We start from the raw sequence: 17,290 nt of genomic DNA, 5'->3' as shown, positions 1-17,290 counted from the left end.
ATTTAGGACCCATTTAAAAACCAGCAGTCATCCACAAACAGTTTGAAAATTCACGTTACAACATATATATTTCTTGTTATATCAATATGTACATCAGCAAACAAAGGATGATTCCCTTATGCCAGCATAAATGAGGACAGACTTAGATGCATTGAAGCCAGGAGGCTGAACAAAGCTACATATTTTAGAGTGGGCTATATGATCTCTGCACTTGGTTCACTTCTACTTCCAGAGATTTGTGCAGATGATCAGTCCAGAGGGGACTCAAGTTCATTGAAAGGGAGCAGAGAAGAAAGCATTTAATAAGCATAAAATCCCAAGATATTCAAACAAGTGTGTGAGACCAGGATAATGCATTTTCACGCTAAGTCTAGCTCATGTTCTCACTGTGAGCTTTCAAGGCTCCATCAGTTTTTTGCACCAGAGATTTTTTTTCCCATGCGAAAGCTTTGCATTGGTGCATATGCAGCCTCCGCCGGTTCTTCCTTTTAACCCAGAGTAAAGTGCATTAGTACAACTCACTTTATACCCGTTACCTCTCAGTGTCACATTTGACCTTGCAGACAGCATTTTCAAAGAAAACTTTGTATTGTTGGAAAGTAAGACTAAAACTCAGTAGTAAGATGCTAGACTCAGAAGAAGTCCAACAACACATGGAAAGACCTGACAAAACTATTTCTCCTGACATATCTGGGGAAGAGTTACAATATCTTATGATAAAATGCATTAACAAGGAATTCAGGTAACTGTTCTTTAGCTGCCATTCTTGACTGAAAACAACCTGGTCTAGTGGAAGGTGTCCCTGCCTGTGGCAGACAGGTTGGAACTAGATGATCTTAAGGTCCCTTCCAACCTAAACCATTCTATGATTCTTGATGGCTTTTACATATGAAGAGACTTAACTTTAAGAGAATAGAATCACTCAGCAAGAATCCTGCGAAATCATTAGGCTCTATTGTGGCTTATTTGTAGTGGTTTTAGTGGTGCAGTGTAATGTATTTCTTTCTTTCAAAGAAAATCTTAACTCTCACTGAAAAACTTTAGCTTTGCTGAAATCAAAAAGGACCCCTTACTCACACCCTCTCTTTGGTCCTTTTCCAAAACTGCATCTGCCTCCAAGGACTTCCATTTCATTTCATAGAGAGACCAGCAGCTCTGCCAGTCAAGCAGCAATAACTACAGATGCAGTGGAGACTGGGTGTTGTAGGCAGATAAAATGCTGGCTAATGGGATGTTCCACAGGGTGAGGCAAGAAGAATAACCCTGGTATTTTGAATGTCTTCAATTTCTGGTGATTTCAGTGGCATTGGAGAATGTTCCACACCCTGAATGATAAAAAGGACATCTCACTTGCCTGTTCAGTTTTTGCTTACAGACAAATTTAGATAAACAATCTTGGGGAAGATGCTCTTATCTTCTGTGTTTTTATGGATGTACAAATGTTTCCTGAGCACTCAGATTGGGTTTGGAGGTGGATGGTAGCTGTAATCGATGCAAAGTTAAAACCACTAAAAGGGAGAAAAATACCATTAGATCTAAAAGTCTTGCTGCTGGATGTGCTCATTGTGCACTAATGTATTCAGCAAGTCTACAAAAACATTTCCAGTATCAACAAGCTCTGCCAAAAGAGCTGTTACCAGACATAAGTAAACCACATATTCACCATCCTAACAAGGCTGTCCTGCCAAGTGTAGAGGACATCAGTAGGACACAAAATATGTTAGTTTCTTGGTCTCCTTTGACACACATTCCTTACACCTAGGAAAACTATTGCCACCTCACTGTAGTTGTGTCACAGCACAGCCAGGACAGACAGTATGGTTCCCATTTTATAAGAACATTCACTGATGGTGAATCTCCTCTTGGATGCCAGCCTTGGATGCTTGGCGTCAGTTTTTATGGCTAAGAGTGTCTGTGACTATGGCAACTTTACAGGGAGCTCTCTGAGTCTTAGAATTGTCTGTTTCAACTAGGCACTTAAGACATAAAGTACTCACCCTGAGGCATACCCCAATGCATCTGAGATTCAGTTTTTCTGTGACTCAGTTTCCTCTCAGAGGTGGAGGGAAAATTGCAATTATTTGGAGGTTATTTGATTAAATTATGTAATTAGGCTTTGCAATCTTTAGTATTTAAAAGCTCACCTCATAGCACTATTGTGGTAGCTATGTTATTTATATTCATACAATACTGAGACTGAAGAAATAATCCTGTAGGAAATGTTAAATATCTTTATGATTATTAAAACTAAAGCTTTGGCTGCTGTGATACAGATCAACATCGTAACCCCTACAGAGGATTTTATAAAAGCCTGCCTCAAAAACAAATGAAAATACTACATACCCAGACCAAATCAGTTTAGGAGTAACATAAATTTGTTTTAACTTTAATCTATTGGACTGCTGTTTAAACAGGCAGCATTGGTGTAAATACAGTTGTATGTATGTGTAGTAGCTGTTCCGTTCTTCTACAGAAGTCCATTGCAGAGTCAAGATGGAGCTAGATCCCATGGCTGAAAACAGTTCATTTTGGAGAAAGTATGCATAAAATAATTAAGCAGTGAATTAGCCTACAGTTCTAGAGTCTTCTATAATGAAGTTGAAGAAACTCAGTACATACATAGGATTGTGGAGAAGAAACAATCTTTGAGACGGACTGCAAACTCTACTGGTTCTGGTAACAAGATGAGGTGCTATGGCAAGTAATTATCTCTTATGCTGATGTTTCTTTCATCAGACCATGAAATGCATAATGAAATGTAATATTTAAGAAACTAAATAGCTCTTCCTTTTTCCATAACACATACAAAGCATTTTAGACAAAAAAAAAAAGAGAGAAAATATCTAGTTATGTCACTGGCCAGCACAAGGTTTTGTCACATTTTCTATTGTTTTGTCCCTATCCAATTTTAAAACAGTCGAAGAGTTTTGTTTTGTTCTGATTCATCCTGATATTTCCTTTCTGGGGACAAAACAAGAGCAAAAAAAGAAGATAACTTTGTGGTCTCCATGTTGATGAATCATAAGTACCAACACTTGCATAACTGAATATGCATTTGGATAAGAAAATTTATAACAATATAAGAATAGTGAAAAATTGCATTAATGTAAAGAATCAACTTTCATGTTAGAGTATAACTTTACTCAGAACATGTATGTGAGATCCTAACAGAACTAACTAGCACAAGCCTCAGTTTTGAGCAAAATGAGGCTATCTCCAGTTGCCTTCTCTCTGTAACAGTGCATGTGGTGATGGTGCAGCGCTCAGCTCTGTGCCAGAGCAACTGCAGCTGGGATCTAGCTGGATATTGCGTGCTGGAGGAAAGAGGCCCGAGAAAGTACTGCCATAACAGCAGACCCCCTTCAGCCTTTTGCAGTCAGTACTATCTGGCATATAGCTGGTCACAAACATACAAAAATAATGTTGCTACCTTCACATGTTTTTCTAGGTATTTGCAACTATTTCTTTTAAACAAAGCTCTTAGTTTGCATGGCATTAAGTTCTCCACTCACAAACTTGGGCATTCTGATCCAAACGAGCCTTCTACTAATAAGTAACAGGAAAGGATAAAGCACTGCGTTGTCATTCCCATCCTCCCAAGGGAAGAAGAGTGGCTGCCCTCTGACATTCCCTGGTGACACCCACAATTAGTTCTGTCACCTACATTTTACGCCTGACCGGGCAGGATGCATCTGGTGCTTTCTGTGAGGAAGGATGCTCACAGCCCAGTGATTCTTGCCAGAGCCTCCGTTTTATATCCACCCTTTTCCAGAAAGAGAAATAGTCCCTGCCCCTGCGAACATTTGGAACCACCTGCCCACAGATGTGATAATGCTTCTGTACAAACAGCTGGCCTTGGGTGGTTTGTAATAGAGCCACACTCCCTCCTTAAGGGCCCAAGGGATATAGACAGCAGGCTGCTCTCAGACTTGACTTTTGTATTTGTGCATTTAAGATGAAGTTGTTAACACTATGAAGAGTTCCTGGCCATGAAAAATAAATCACTTCAGAGGAGAGTAGATTTAGATTAGATATTAGGAACAATTTCTTCACTGTGAGGGTGATGAGGCACTGGCACAGCTTCCCCAAAGCTGTGGCTGCCCCATCACTGGCAGTGTTCAAGGCCAGGTTGGAGAGGGCTTGGAGCAACCTGGCCTAGCAGAAGGTGTCCCTGCCTGTGGCAGGGGGCTTGAACTGAGTGAGCTTAAAGGTCCCTTCCAACCCAAACCATTCTATGATTCTATTACTCTATGATTCATGTCTTCCTGGGAATCACACTTCTGTGATCTCTTGCCTTGTACTTGATCAAACAGGTAATGCCTCTGTTAACATATAAAGCTGTTGCTAAAATAGCTGTCCAAGTTCATATATATATATATTTATTAATTTACCATTTAGAATGAAACTTCTCAGAAAAACACAAAATTATTTTCTGTTTGCAATGTCTCCATGTGACACTTTTTCTTTGATTTCTTCCCAGGACAGCCCTGTCCTTTCATTTCCATTCTTTGGCCAGCAGTGAAACAGAGAAGGCAGCAGGCTGTGGCTGCTGAATTTTAAGTAGTTAGCAGCACAAGGGAATTGGAGCCGAGTCATCTGTTCATTAGGCTGATTCACTCTCCAGACACAATACCATGTTCATTTTGACACAGAAGCAAACTGATGCAAATTAGGTGAAATTAAGTTTAATGCCACTTAACGGACCCAGAAGCAGGTAAATGACTGCTGGCTGTTTCTATTCTAATAGTACTGGTGATACTGACACTAAGTGTTGTAAAACACCTTTTAGTTAAAATAAAAAAGAAATAAAATTAAGCCTGAAAAGTAATCTTGAGTTATTCTACAGAAAAATGGGATAGATACTGCTCAGGAAATTTCCTGCCATACCTAGAATTTTGAGCTTACACACCACACAAGAAATATAGATTTTACTGTTGGCCATGTCTGTGATCACCAGTGCATCACCCATATAATGGCCAGGCCTTCCAATCCTCCCCCCAGGCTCCCTGAATCCAAATGAGCAGCATCTATGCCAGCTGCTTCAGTAAGCACGTTTGTTTCAATCCCATTGAAACAACTCCACACTTCTCACGTAGCTGGTACACCATTCAGTGGGAAGCTTACTTGTTTCCATAAACATCTGTCCCATATTTTATTAATCAAAGGAAGAGAAAAATACACCTGTTAAGTCATTAAAATATCATGTGCTATCTGAAAAGTTTCATAGGGAAACATATTTTTGCAGTAAAAATCTAATTTCTTTATGTTAATTCAAACACAGTAAAGGAAACCGTTCCTTAAGTGATCTCAGACACAGAAATATCTGAACGTGTAAGCTCCAACTTTTCCTTCAGAAGCTATTTCACTCTGTAAAACCAAAGACAAAGCTGATTAGTTTCCAGGATTCAGCCTGTTCTACCCTGCTTGTGGTCTATTTGCATGCCTGCGCACCACTTGTTGCCTGTGGAATCTGCAATGTAACAACTTTCCCTTGTAAAACTGAGAAAATCAAGAGCTGAAGAGTTTAACTTGTGAAGTTTGAGGATTGTTCATCTTTCTGAAGCTCTGGAGGCCCCTTTATGAGGAAAAGCTTATCAGGAGAAGCACTTCCCCAGTGCCATATTCTATGGGCTTTACTGCAGATTCCTCCTGCCCTGCTGATTAGAAAGAGGATCTTCCACCTTGCCCAGAATTGTACACTGGTTATCTTATATTTGTTAAATGCACTTGGATATGTTATGAAAGCTGGCATCACCGCTGCACTACCAGGTGGGCTTCCAGCCATGGGCTCCTAATCCTGGAAAGCTCCTCTGGTCCCCCTGCAAATGCACCCTGGCTGCTGGTTCCTACCTTCTCCCTCTCCCAAGCTCAGCACCTTTTTGAGACTGAAACCTCCACAGTGAGCCTGTGTTCCCACACTTAATTCTTGATAGTTATTCTCTACAATCAGATGAGTTTCATCACCTTGGGTTTTGCATTGCCTGTTCTCAATAGATTTTCATTTTTCCTTTATTCAGCAGAAAAATTTCTGTCAGAGTATGTGAGTTGACCAGGGGTTGCCAGGAAAGAGGTGGCTCTCAAGGGCTGAACTTGGGCTTTCAGGGCTATAGGCAAGCTGTAGGGAGTAGTATATAGGATCCAGAGATGTACACAATCATGAATTTGTTGCTTTTAAAGTGACAGATACATGGGATCTGAACACAGCAGACAAAGACCAGAAATCCTGGTGTAGAGCATCCCTCACAGAGGGATTTTTCTAGTTCTTGTTGGCCAGAAGGATTCAACCTGACTTCTAATTCCCAGTTTTCTATCACCCCTTCTCCTTTGTCTTGCAATACTTGCGGGAATGCCATGGGCAAAGAATTCTTAGCAAAGACATGGAGATCACCTGTGAGCTTGATGGCAAACAATGGCTTTTCTTGGTTTTGATTTTCTGAGACAGCCAAATGCACATTCCATTGCTGTTTGGCACCCTGACAGAGGATAGATGAAGAGGTCCTGGTAATGGCTGAGCTAGCCACTGAGTAAGTGCCTGAGTCAGCCATGAGTAATTAGCTCAGCATTGTAATTATACTGAGAGACTGGCATCAGGACTTTATGAGACACCATATGGCTGTGGCCAGCATGCACTGTCAGGAACACAGGCAGCGTGTACCTTGCCAGCACAGGTACTAGTGACAGGAGTAAAGTACTAACAGTGATTCTCAGCAGATAACAGCACTATGGGAAACATCCTGCAGAACCAGGAGAAGCAGGAGGAGGAGGTTGGGGCATGTACCACTATGAGAAGCACATGTGAACAAAGAACACTTTACCCTCCTATGCATCTGTCACCCACAGAGCATGGGGTCATGAAGCTTGCAAATGCCAGCTTTTCATTTCCTAAATCCAATCCTGCCACTGACAGCAGAGGAGTTGAAGACTGGCACCTTCTCAATGGCTCCTGCTGTACCCAAGCCCAGGACTGCCAACAAGGGGATGTGACATTCTGCAGTGCTGCCTGGGGGTAACTGCCGGGTTGTAACAAAAGCTAACGGTGCGGTACGGTGACACCAATCTAAAAAGTCACTAAAATGAAAATCAATCACTCCGTTCAAACCATGTGGGAAAGACATGTGACATCTGTGCAAACCGCGAGTTTTTCTGATCTGAGACGGATGACTGATGAGCGTAAGCCAATCCATGCAAATCAGCCACGTGCAACAGTTGGCCCTTATCAACATACTGCTGAAAGAAAAGTCTCCCCTGGCTTCCCAGCCCCATATCAGCATGTTAGACAGGCACAGCACTGCATCACATGGCAGGGATTCACATGGGTACTTGTACTATGTGCTGGTTACAGCCGGCTGCTGGGAGAAGCAATGCCTACAGCAGGACAACTTTATTTACCTAATACACCACCTGGCATTTAAACTTTCATAGAGTACTTGGTGTTCAGAGGCTTTAATGAAATAACTTTTGTTTTCTCTTTCACAAAGACGTCTGGCTGCTAAAGCTAACATTTAACAGCTCTTTCCACATTAACCTCAGTTGTCCTACCTGGGCTTTCTTTCTGTTTTGAGTCATGCTGAGCTAAACACTCCCCTGCCATTACAGAAGGCTGCAAACAGCCTGTCCTTGGTGACACGGGGTGGCCAGCACTGTCTCTGTATTACCCTGTCCTCTGCTAGAGGCTGCTATAACCTGGAACCCGCTCTCTGGTTTTGTACAGCAAAGCCTCCAAAACACAGTTATCATAATATTCATCATAGTTGGAAGGGACCTTTAAGATCATCCAGTTCTGATCCCCTGCCATGGGCAGGGACACCTTCCACTAGACTGGGTTGCTTCAAGCCCTGTCCAACCTGCCCTCGAACACTGCCAGGGATGGGGCAGCCACAGCTTTTCTGGGCAACCTGTGCCAGGGCCTCACCACCCTCACAGTAAAGAGCTTCTTCCTTAGATCTCATCTAAATCTGCCCTCTGTCAGTTTAAAGCCATTCTCCCTTGCCCTGTCCCTACCTGTCCTTGTCAAAAGTCCCTCTCCAGATTTCTTGTAGCCCCTTTAGGCACTGGAAGCTGCTCTAAGGTCTCCCCAGAGCCTTCTCTTCTTCAGGCCGGACAGCCCCAGCTCTCAGCCTGTCTCCATAGGAGAGGTGCTCCAGCCCTCGGAGCATCTTCGACAGGTCCATGTTCTTCTTATGTTTGGGGGCACAGAGCTGAATGCAGGACTGCAGGTGGGGTGTCACAAGAGCAGACTAGAGGGGGAGAGTCCTGTCCCTTGACCTTGTGGTCATCATCCTTTGTGTTTTGCTTCTGGTAGCACGCAACGACTGTGAGCAATGTGCTTCACAAACATAAAAGATAACACAGACACCAACCTGAAGGGTTTACAGTTTGATAGGCAAAGGAAAAGGAGAGGAAAACTAAGGGGGAAAAGGTGGGAGCGTGAGTGTTGTATGCACAACGTATAAAGACAAGTTTGGAAATAATTACTTGCTTGTTCTGATGCTTAATTTCACACAGATTTCATACTTAATCACTGTACTAAATGTCAGCTTTTCGAAAGCAGATGCTTGGGAGGGTGGCAGAGCAGGGGTTGTTGTTTCTTCTCCTATGATTTACAATATGCTCATCCAATTTAAAAAATGAGGGAATTAAGGCAAATATTTTCTTGGCTTGCTTGCTCTAAATCAGTGCCTTAACCATGTACCTTATTTCTGCAGCATGCTAAAGCAGAGGAACACCCTGTGGAAACTGAAAAAAATGCAACCCTCAAGCATTCTACAGATCTGTCATTAGAGGTCCAAGTTAATGAAAAGGACAGTCTGATCCGAGCCTGCAGAACCCCACTGAAATCACTGTAGGGGATTTCATCTGCATAGTATATCTTCTCTCTGTGTAACCAAGAGACAGAATATTAATGCACATAAAGACCACTTGGGTATCTATTTACAGGGCATGCATGAAAGCTCCAGGGCTGGCGCCAGGGGAATGTAACACTGCATGAGTCTTGACTGCACAGCGAGAAGGCAAGTGTTTATAGACTGTGCTGCTTTCTGAGGTTGGGAGCAACAGTTATTAGGCTGTCAGAGGAGAGTCTTCAGGACTCAGGTCCTGGAACCGTCTATGTAATGTATCAGTTTATATTAGCCTCAGTTTTCTACTGTTACAATGAAGAAAATAGCTCTAGAGGTGCTAGTAAAGGCATTGGAGTTACAGCTGGATTGCCAGTCTCACAGCACAGTTTACTTTTGTTTTCTGCAACGCTTACAAGGGCACTGGGGTGAGAGTAATTAAATATTTGCAAAGTACTCCAAATCCTCAGGAAAGCTGGAGCTAGAGAATGAAGCCATAATTTGCCATTTCTTTGCGTCCGAAATTCATGTTGTTCAAACCCTCTGTTCTTCTCTTATTAAAAGAACAAAAGGTGTCCCTCATTCTAGCGCTTTTCAAAATTCAGCAGGAGTCCAAGCACTGCTTCAGCCTGTGGCATTTGCCTCTCCCCACTGTGTCTGACTCAGACTTCTCTCATCATAATTCCTGTCTTGCTAACCTGGGAATTAATCTTTTTGTGCACATATGGCACTGCAGAAATGCTCAGTGTTCTCTAGCACACCTACCAAAGTCTCCTGAAGAAATAACTAATGACTTCACGGCTTTTGTTTGATTGAAAATAAATTGCTATGGGCCTGCTCTTGCTCCTTATGCCACTTGGTAGTGTCATTCCCAATGCCTTCTGTGGCACTGGATCATGCTTTTAGTTGAACATTAGTGCAGCTTTCTCTAGACACTAGTCTGCTCAGAGGCTAACCCTCACCTTCGCATGAAATAATCCACACCACACTGGATTTCTTCTGTCTTTCACAATTAGATCTCAGATTCATGTATGTTGCAACTAACCTCAGGTGTCCATCCTTCTGGTTAGTTCCAGTCCAGACTGGTTTCCCAATGCAAACACTTGTCTTGGCACAAGTATGAGAGCCAAGACAAGTGTTTGCTAAAATAAGTGGGAAAGAGACCAGGCAGAAAGCAGAATCACTTTGTACAGTGACATTGCTGGTTTATACCTCTTGAAGTGTACAGGAAACTACAGGCCAAGTCCTTCTAACAATTGCTATGAATAGAGCTGTCCATTTGGATCTGGGTGAGGTCACTATTACGAAAAAAGGGGAGAAGGCAGCTGTACATCCCTGTACCAAAACCACAACTATATCAAAAGACTTAAAATACGCCCTGCATTGGGATGTCCTTACCTACCACTGGCAAGTCCATGCTTCCCATATATGAGGAATTAGTTACCACCTCATTTTCTTCTCCCAGCACAGAAGCTGAATATGCTTAAAATCAAATGAAGCTGGGTCCTCTCAGCACAATCCTCCATGCTCTTACCAATAAAGTAAGTACTGTCATGATACCCAGCATTAAAATGAGGCTGAAGAGCAGCAATATCACAGCAATGTCACAGGATGGGGTCAGGAAGTACCCCAAGGTACACTAAAAGGTATGCCTACAAGCTTTCAGATGCTGGTGTCGCCACAAGTGTGGAAGTCAAGCACACTTAACAAGCACATACATGCTCAGGAAAGCCATGAACACTTGGGCCCATCCTACTTAAAGAGTTCAGCCAGAAATTAATCCCTACTTTGTCAACATGAACCTAAATGGAACTTTAAACACATAACCTGGATAAATATAAGTCGTATGGAACGAACAAACATTCACCTTGGGATATTCAATGATCCTGTCACTCTGGAAGTCCCTTAAACTCCATCATCTTATTCTTCTTACCTGCCCATGAGTAAAATTCAAACTCAGGAGAGGGAACTAAACTTCAGTGATGTCCATTGCATTGAAACAACCAACACGTGGTCCAATTTTATCTCTCTGTGAAGTGTTTATAGTGGCCAGACACATTTCTGGTAGTTCTGCATCAAGGTTGAGCTGTGCCTTCCCAGCCATATATGCTTTCTTGGCTCCTGATCTACCTACTCCTCCTGCAGACCAAGCATCTCCTCTCCTCCCTACACTTCCTGCTAAATGTTACATCTAATGCTCCACTTCAGATCCACTAGAGAGTGACACTACTAAGGAATTCATCATGGATTTCCTTTTTTCTTGTTATTTCACCTTCTGCTTGCAGGCTGATTTAAACCTTCCCCATCCACTTGCCTACTCAGCAGAGCACCTGCTAGACCAGTCTCCAGCAGCACGCCACAGGGTGGCTTCCTTTGCATGGCCGCACAACAGGTTGCAGCCGATCCCTCCTCTCAACACCCAGCTCTCTGGTGCTCAGGACTCTGGCAGGGAAGTGCGCAAGTGCCCTTCAGCACAGCGTGCTTACTTTTTTTCCAAAGGGCCAGCCAAGCAATTTTCCTCTCCAGGAAATCCTTCCCCTCCCTTGTCACCCAACCCCAGCTTCACCCCACAGCCCACCCCAGGTCACTGTTACAGCATGCCTCCAGCACATGACAGCAGTCACATTCCTGGCTTGTTTTACTCCTTAGAGCTGTCATCCTGCTGTAAAGCATATGAAAACAGAGGAGCCAAAAGGACTTAGCATGCTGAGAGTGAGTGAGTACCTCAATAGCAGACTCTCTGGAACAGGGGACACCCTCATGCCCGAGATTTCCCCTGCTCAGTGGGGTAATTTGATCTGTTTAAGGAGAGGTACCTTTGCCCTTTCATTCTGCCTTTCCCCCCATCACCCCAGCTCTCATCCTTTTGCAGGTGCCTCCCTAAGTCCCTGGAGACTTTGGTCCCATTCATGTGCACCTGCATCAGCTGTGGACAGGCAGCTTACACTGACACTCCAACTGCCCTCATTTCACGCTCAAGTTAATGCTCTAAAGCAAGGTAGGGATTTCACAGCCACTGTTTCAGTCCTCAGGCTCAGGAGAGCTGGGCCATGTCTTCACGTAAAAGACATCTAAGTGACAAACCCAGAGGACTAGCAGAAGGTGGGCAAATCCAGCAGCCATAAAAACCACATAAGGTGAACAGACTGGGGCTTCCTTTGCATCAGGCAAAAAATCAGTGTGTTTCCAAGCAGATACATTTGCAGAGGCCCTTCCTTGAAGTTTTCTACCTCTCTGACTAGGACAACACAATATCTGAAAGCTTGGACCTATGAGATGCAAAGTCTACAGTATGAACGTTCATATACTGCAAGGGGAAAAAGCAGTAAGAATTCTGACCAGCTTAATGTGCCAGAGAAGAAAGCATGGACAGGTATTAAATATATGATCTCAGTATCTCCTACCCTAGATGGGTCAGTAAGAAAGCTACACTGAAGAAGCTCTGAGTTAGAGAACAGGCTGTGGGCAGTGATCTAACCACCTGTACAATGGTCAAGGAGAGGAACTGCGCAGAAGACGTATGCTCTTTTATTTAAGTCATGTGACTCTGTGTGTGAAAGGAGCAGACATGGAGAGGGGCTTCAGAGAAGGTTTTGAGAAGGGAACCTGGGGAACAAGACCTCCTGGGGGAGGGATGACTCCACCAGCCAGGACCAGACCAAGCAATTGATGAGGCTGCTACAACAGCCCTGGCAGAGAGGCTCTAATGCTGCTCTTTAACTTGGAGCAGATGATTTCAGGTTGGATATAAGGAAGAAGTTCTTTACTGTGAGGGTGGTGAGGCATTGCAACAGGTTGCCCAAAGAAGTGATAAATGCTCCGTCCCTGGCAGTGTTCAAGGCCAGGCTGGACAGAGCCTTGGGCAATGCTGTCTAGAGTGAAGTGTCCCTGCCCATGGCAGGGGGGTTGGAACTTGATCATCTTAAGGTCCTTTCCAACCTTAACCATTCTGTGATTCTATGATTATTAACCTCCACCCCACCACCCTGCCCACTGACACAGTGCGAAACAGACACGGTTCAGGGCTCCAGACCAGGAAGAAGTGCATTCAGCGTAAAACCTTTTGAAGAGCAGGCCTTTTCACACGACAAGTGTGATCCCAACAAAAGGAGCCAGTGCTTTGCTGCTAACCTGCCCCAGGCAGGCCTGTGTGATGCACAGGCAGCCAAGCAGGGTGCTGGTTATGCAAGTACTGACTCAGATGTCATGGAGCAAAGCCAACACCGCAAAGACCATGGTGAACAACTGTCAAATGATAAAAGATTTCAGTCACTGCTGACTGAAGCTGGATTTAACCTAGCAGGGAAAGGCTTTGTATGTCATTACCAACCTGATGCACAAGTCACTTCCCTACTGAGCTCCACTGTTCTGACCTCATTTCTGGAAATAACTTATGAGCTGTTTTCTCCTTGTAACAAGTAACTATTGCACTGGAAAGCTGGGTGTTACAAGTTGTTAAAGCAAGGCAGTGCTGCAACCTGTTCCTCGAAGCATGGGCAGCTTTGGACAGCTTTTGCAGTACCCCAGTCATGCATATCCCCTGGACATCCAGGACTCCCCAGTCAGAAAGCCATTTAGACTGAATCTGCCACCACAAACAGACCATGACAGGTTTTCAGGCACTTCTGCAAATAGCAAACCACTATCTATTTATCCAAGTTTACTGAACATTGGTGAAAGTGTATTTGATGCTGAGAGTCTGCTGCTGCTGCTCAACACAAATGAACCAGTCAGATGGTAAAAGACCAGCTGGCTTTAAAGAGACATCTAGATAAGGGTTTGTGGCTGATAGCTCTTTAGCTGAGCCAGGTCTTGAAAAAAACAGCTGAGAAAGGCGACTGGTGTCTAGTCCTTCCAGTCCAGATTAGGGACATAAGATAAGGAGACTGCCAAGAAAACCACATCCTTTGCTTTCCCGAGCCTCTATTTTTTTCTGACAGCTTATTATGTTCCTGACACCTCCAGAAAAATGGATGACACTGCAGAGACAGCATGAACATATGATCCTTAACTCCTACCAAGCAAGAGCTTACAGGTGACTGCAAAGAGCATCAGGAAGTTCTAATATGTTCTCCTTTCAAGGGGACAGTATATAACTGAATAATGCTCACGACTCTCCAAATGTTTCCTTAAGATTTCTCTTTACAGGCTGTTGTCACATCAGGGGGCTTCAGCAATTCATTTACACCACTCGTTCCATCACACTGTACAGCTGTGGCCACAAGAAACTTTTTTCTGTCTTTTTTTTAGTTCTCTTTTTATTTTCTTACTTTTATTGTAAGCTATTGCACTGATTAAGCAGAGAGACTCTGATGAAGTTTCAGCACTATAAAAGCAATTCAATCACTGTTTTGTGGAAGGTAGCTCATGTTTAGCTGACAATTTTTGCTTAATGCAGGATTGAACGTGAAGCATCACCCTGAAGTTCTATTGAGCTTGAATGGGATCCAGCTTGGAACAACTCAGCTGTATCAGTGCTGGACCACTGTTGGTACAAGCTGAACACCAGCCGAGGCCAGCTGAGACCTTCGAACTGTCACATGGCTGGCCACTATCCTTGCACAGCTTATATCCAAGGTAGTCACACTATGTGGATCCAAGCGTGGGACCTCTGACAGTGTTTGCTTTAGTCACTGTTCATGTCAGTGATGCAAAAAGAGCCCTATTCCAAGTACAGATTGTGACAGGTTCTAACACCCCCAAAGTCCTGGAGTGTGGGTGAAAGCAACTTCCTAGCACAGACTTGAAACTTTACATGATTAAGACCAGCAAATACAGTTTTTGGAGCCTGGGTAGGGGGTGGATTACAGTCTTCCATTCAAGTGCAATAGCAGCAAGAGTGGTAGTAGGTTTACACCAAGATGAGACAGGAGCTGGGTGTGCTGGTACCACTAGTACCAAGAAAGCAGAGCATGTGGGTTGATTGCTCAGAAGCTTGGGAGGAGGTTTTGCCAAAATTACAATTATTTGTCTTACTCAGTGCTCTGAGTGCATTGCTTCAGCTCAGTAAACAAAGCCACAATGAAATTAAAGGGCTCTGACAGCGAGTCAAAACTATTTAGTGTGAAGGAAAATAACCGGATCTGGATGGGGGGCTTGGGCACAGCTGGCCACAGGAGGAGGTGAGAGCTACAGAAACAAAAAGGATATCAACCAGAGTGGGCCTAGCCACTCAAATGGCCAAAGTAAACAAGGCACAGTCTGTGCTAGTGCCTCAGCAATATGCAATTAGAAAAAGAATTCCTGGTGGAAATAATTGTGTAACTTTGTCAGTGCTGAGACACAATGGCGCTCATCAGTGACCTTTCTTCCCCATGTCCTACCAGTGGTAAAGTGCTCCCAGCCACTTCACACCTACATACTGTGGCAGTGTGCAAGAAATATATTTCTGGGTAGAAATAAATCTATGCAGAAGCAACAAAACACATTACTAACTATATTTTGTTTCATCCCTTTGATCTGCCACCTGAAAGCAATCAAAATCCAGACAAAAATATCCCAAACCTGTGCTTAACAATATCTATCACATTGTTTTTGTTTACATCAATAAAACCTTTTCCGTTTTTCTCTTGTTGACGTTTAGAGCTGGAGTATTTATGACATTTTGCTCTGGCTCTGTTTTCAACAACGCTGATGATAAATACATGCCAGCAGCCAGCTGAAGCAACAGTTGCCACAGATCCAGTGTCAGAGTGTGACAGACATGTGGATGGCTGCTGCAGATGCAACCAGGGACCCTGTGATTCCCAGTCACGTGCCACAATGTGATCAAGAAAAACTGGCTCATTGCTTTCCCTTGATGGCCTTCCTCTCCTTCCCCAAGGAGGTGTCAGCTTCTCTCGTACTTAGAGCCATTTGGTTTGGCTGACACAGGGGATTTACCTCAATTAAAATAAACCAAGACAGGAGAAATGTGTGCTGAGCACAAAGAAACTATCTGCCAGCAATGTATATTAAATGAGGGGTGCAGGAAATGCCTTAATATTCACAGTCATCCATGGGCACTTCATCCCTCCTTTACCCATCTCTGAGCTCCCCCAGACACCTTTCAGTCAGATCTAAGATCTTCAGCCAAGGGCTTTCTCTGGCTCCCCAGCAGGCTTTCCTTCCCCTTCAGTGATCAATGATGCTGAGAAGTGTGAGACTCCTCTTTCCTGCTGCCTGCAGGCTTTTCTTCACTGTTCTCATTCTCTCCAGAGAGAGTATTCTGGCCAGTTCATCTCTCCCCACCCCCCTCCTCATTGTTGTCAATCCAGCACCTGATGAACAGGACCCAAATTCAGAGCTAAGTTTGGAAACAATGATGGAATTGCACTGGCAGAAAACAAGTGTCTTTGATGACATCAGTAGCAGAGATGGGGACTTTGCTGAGAGACATGTGCTGTTCTTGAGGGGATTTTATTCCCTCATGAAGATTACAGGGCCGATTTGTGCTGAAAACGCTGACTTTGCTATGTCCTCCTATGTACCCATAGGGATTACAGGACTGTACTAACAAACCTCCTCCTTCCCCTCCTCCACCAGGAGCATCCCAGCACTCACAGTGCTCCTGCTCTGGTGATTTGATCTCTCCATCTTCCCCCTGCCACTGGCAGCATCACCTCTGTGTGAGCTGGCCTTGACAAAGCATGGGAAGGTCAGACAGCTAAAAGCACAGAGCCAGACTTCTGCAAATCCCAGGGGAATCTGCATCAAATACAAATATGTCCATTCAGCTCTGCAATATTACCATGGATCAGCTATGCCACCCCAAACTACTGAGCACTTTGCACAAAAAAATAGCTAAAACCCTCACGACAGCTCTTCTACCACAGATTATTAACCAGTATAGAGATCCCTTCCAGGCTTCAGGTTTTTTGTTCTGTGGAGAGAGTTATTTGCCAGTACAACTGCTTTAAAACGTGGTAATGTGTGTTTTATCTCTTAAAGGTGATAACACTGTTGCTTAGAACAACAGGCATTTTTAAAGACCAAAGCCAGCATTTGGTGGTGGAGGTTTTGCTAAAGCAGCATGGAGTCATGATTCAGCATGGAGAAGTTCTTTCTGGGAAAGTTCTCCGACCACAGAACTACTTAAAGTGTCAGTTTAATGCAGTGAGTTGTTTATACCTGTTGCACACTGAGTATCAATTGATCAAACTTCAAAGGGGTCTCAAGAGCTTGGAAAGAACAGTTTGTTTAATTAATCATGTAAACCAAAACCCAACAAAGGCAAAACATCAGCAGTAGAGTATATGGGGTTCTGCAGAAATTAGCTTGCATTAGACATAATCGGAGCAGCATCTCTCATTCCTCTGAGAACACTGATGCAATTTATCCCTTGAGCTACACACTCACTTTTGGAGTCGGACCCATTGTATCATTTACATCAAATATGTAGAGCATTACCCACAATATGATGTAGCCCAAAAAAACACCCTACACATCTCAGATTTTAAACCGTGATTTATATA

At 43.7% G+C, this 17,290-nt stretch overlaps 1 protein-coding gene and 1 long non-coding RNA gene across 10 annotated transcripts in view; one reads left to right on the top strand and one right to left on the bottom strand.

Annotated features, from left to right (window-relative positions):
- The window catches only part of PRKAG2 (protein kinase AMP-activated non-catalytic subunit gamma 2), a 218,313-nt gene that overhangs the window by 72,739 nt on the left and 128,284 nt on the right, over positions 1-17,290 (bottom strand). The gene's annotated exons all lie outside the window — the stretch shown is intronic.
- The window catches only part of LOC130603064 (uncharacterized), a 47,546-nt gene that overhangs the window by 20,944 nt on the left and 9,312 nt on the right, over positions 1-17,290 (top strand). Inside the window, exon 3 of one of the 3 annotated variants that reach the window (XR_008973058.1) lies at positions 8,938-9,932. The exons of the other annotated variants lie outside the window; for them this stretch is intronic. This is a non-coding gene — a long non-coding RNA (uncharacterized LOC130603064). Of the gene's footprint in view, positions 1-8,937; positions 9,933-17,290 lie in introns of those variants that run through there. 3 annotated transcript variants of the gene reach the window in all.

Source organism: Pezoporus wallicus, unplaced genomic scaffold (genome assembly GCF_028554395.1).
Source record: "Pezoporus wallicus isolate ANWC-B61680 ecotype Strahan unplaced genomic scaffold, APGP_CSIRO_Pwel_v1 contig_3847, whole genome shotgun sequence".
NCBI lineage: Eukaryota > Metazoa > Chordata > Aves > Psittaciformes > Psittacidae > Pezoporus > Pezoporus wallicus.
Note: the sequence above shows the minus strand (reverse complement) of the source record. Positions and strands in the feature narration are given on the sequence as shown.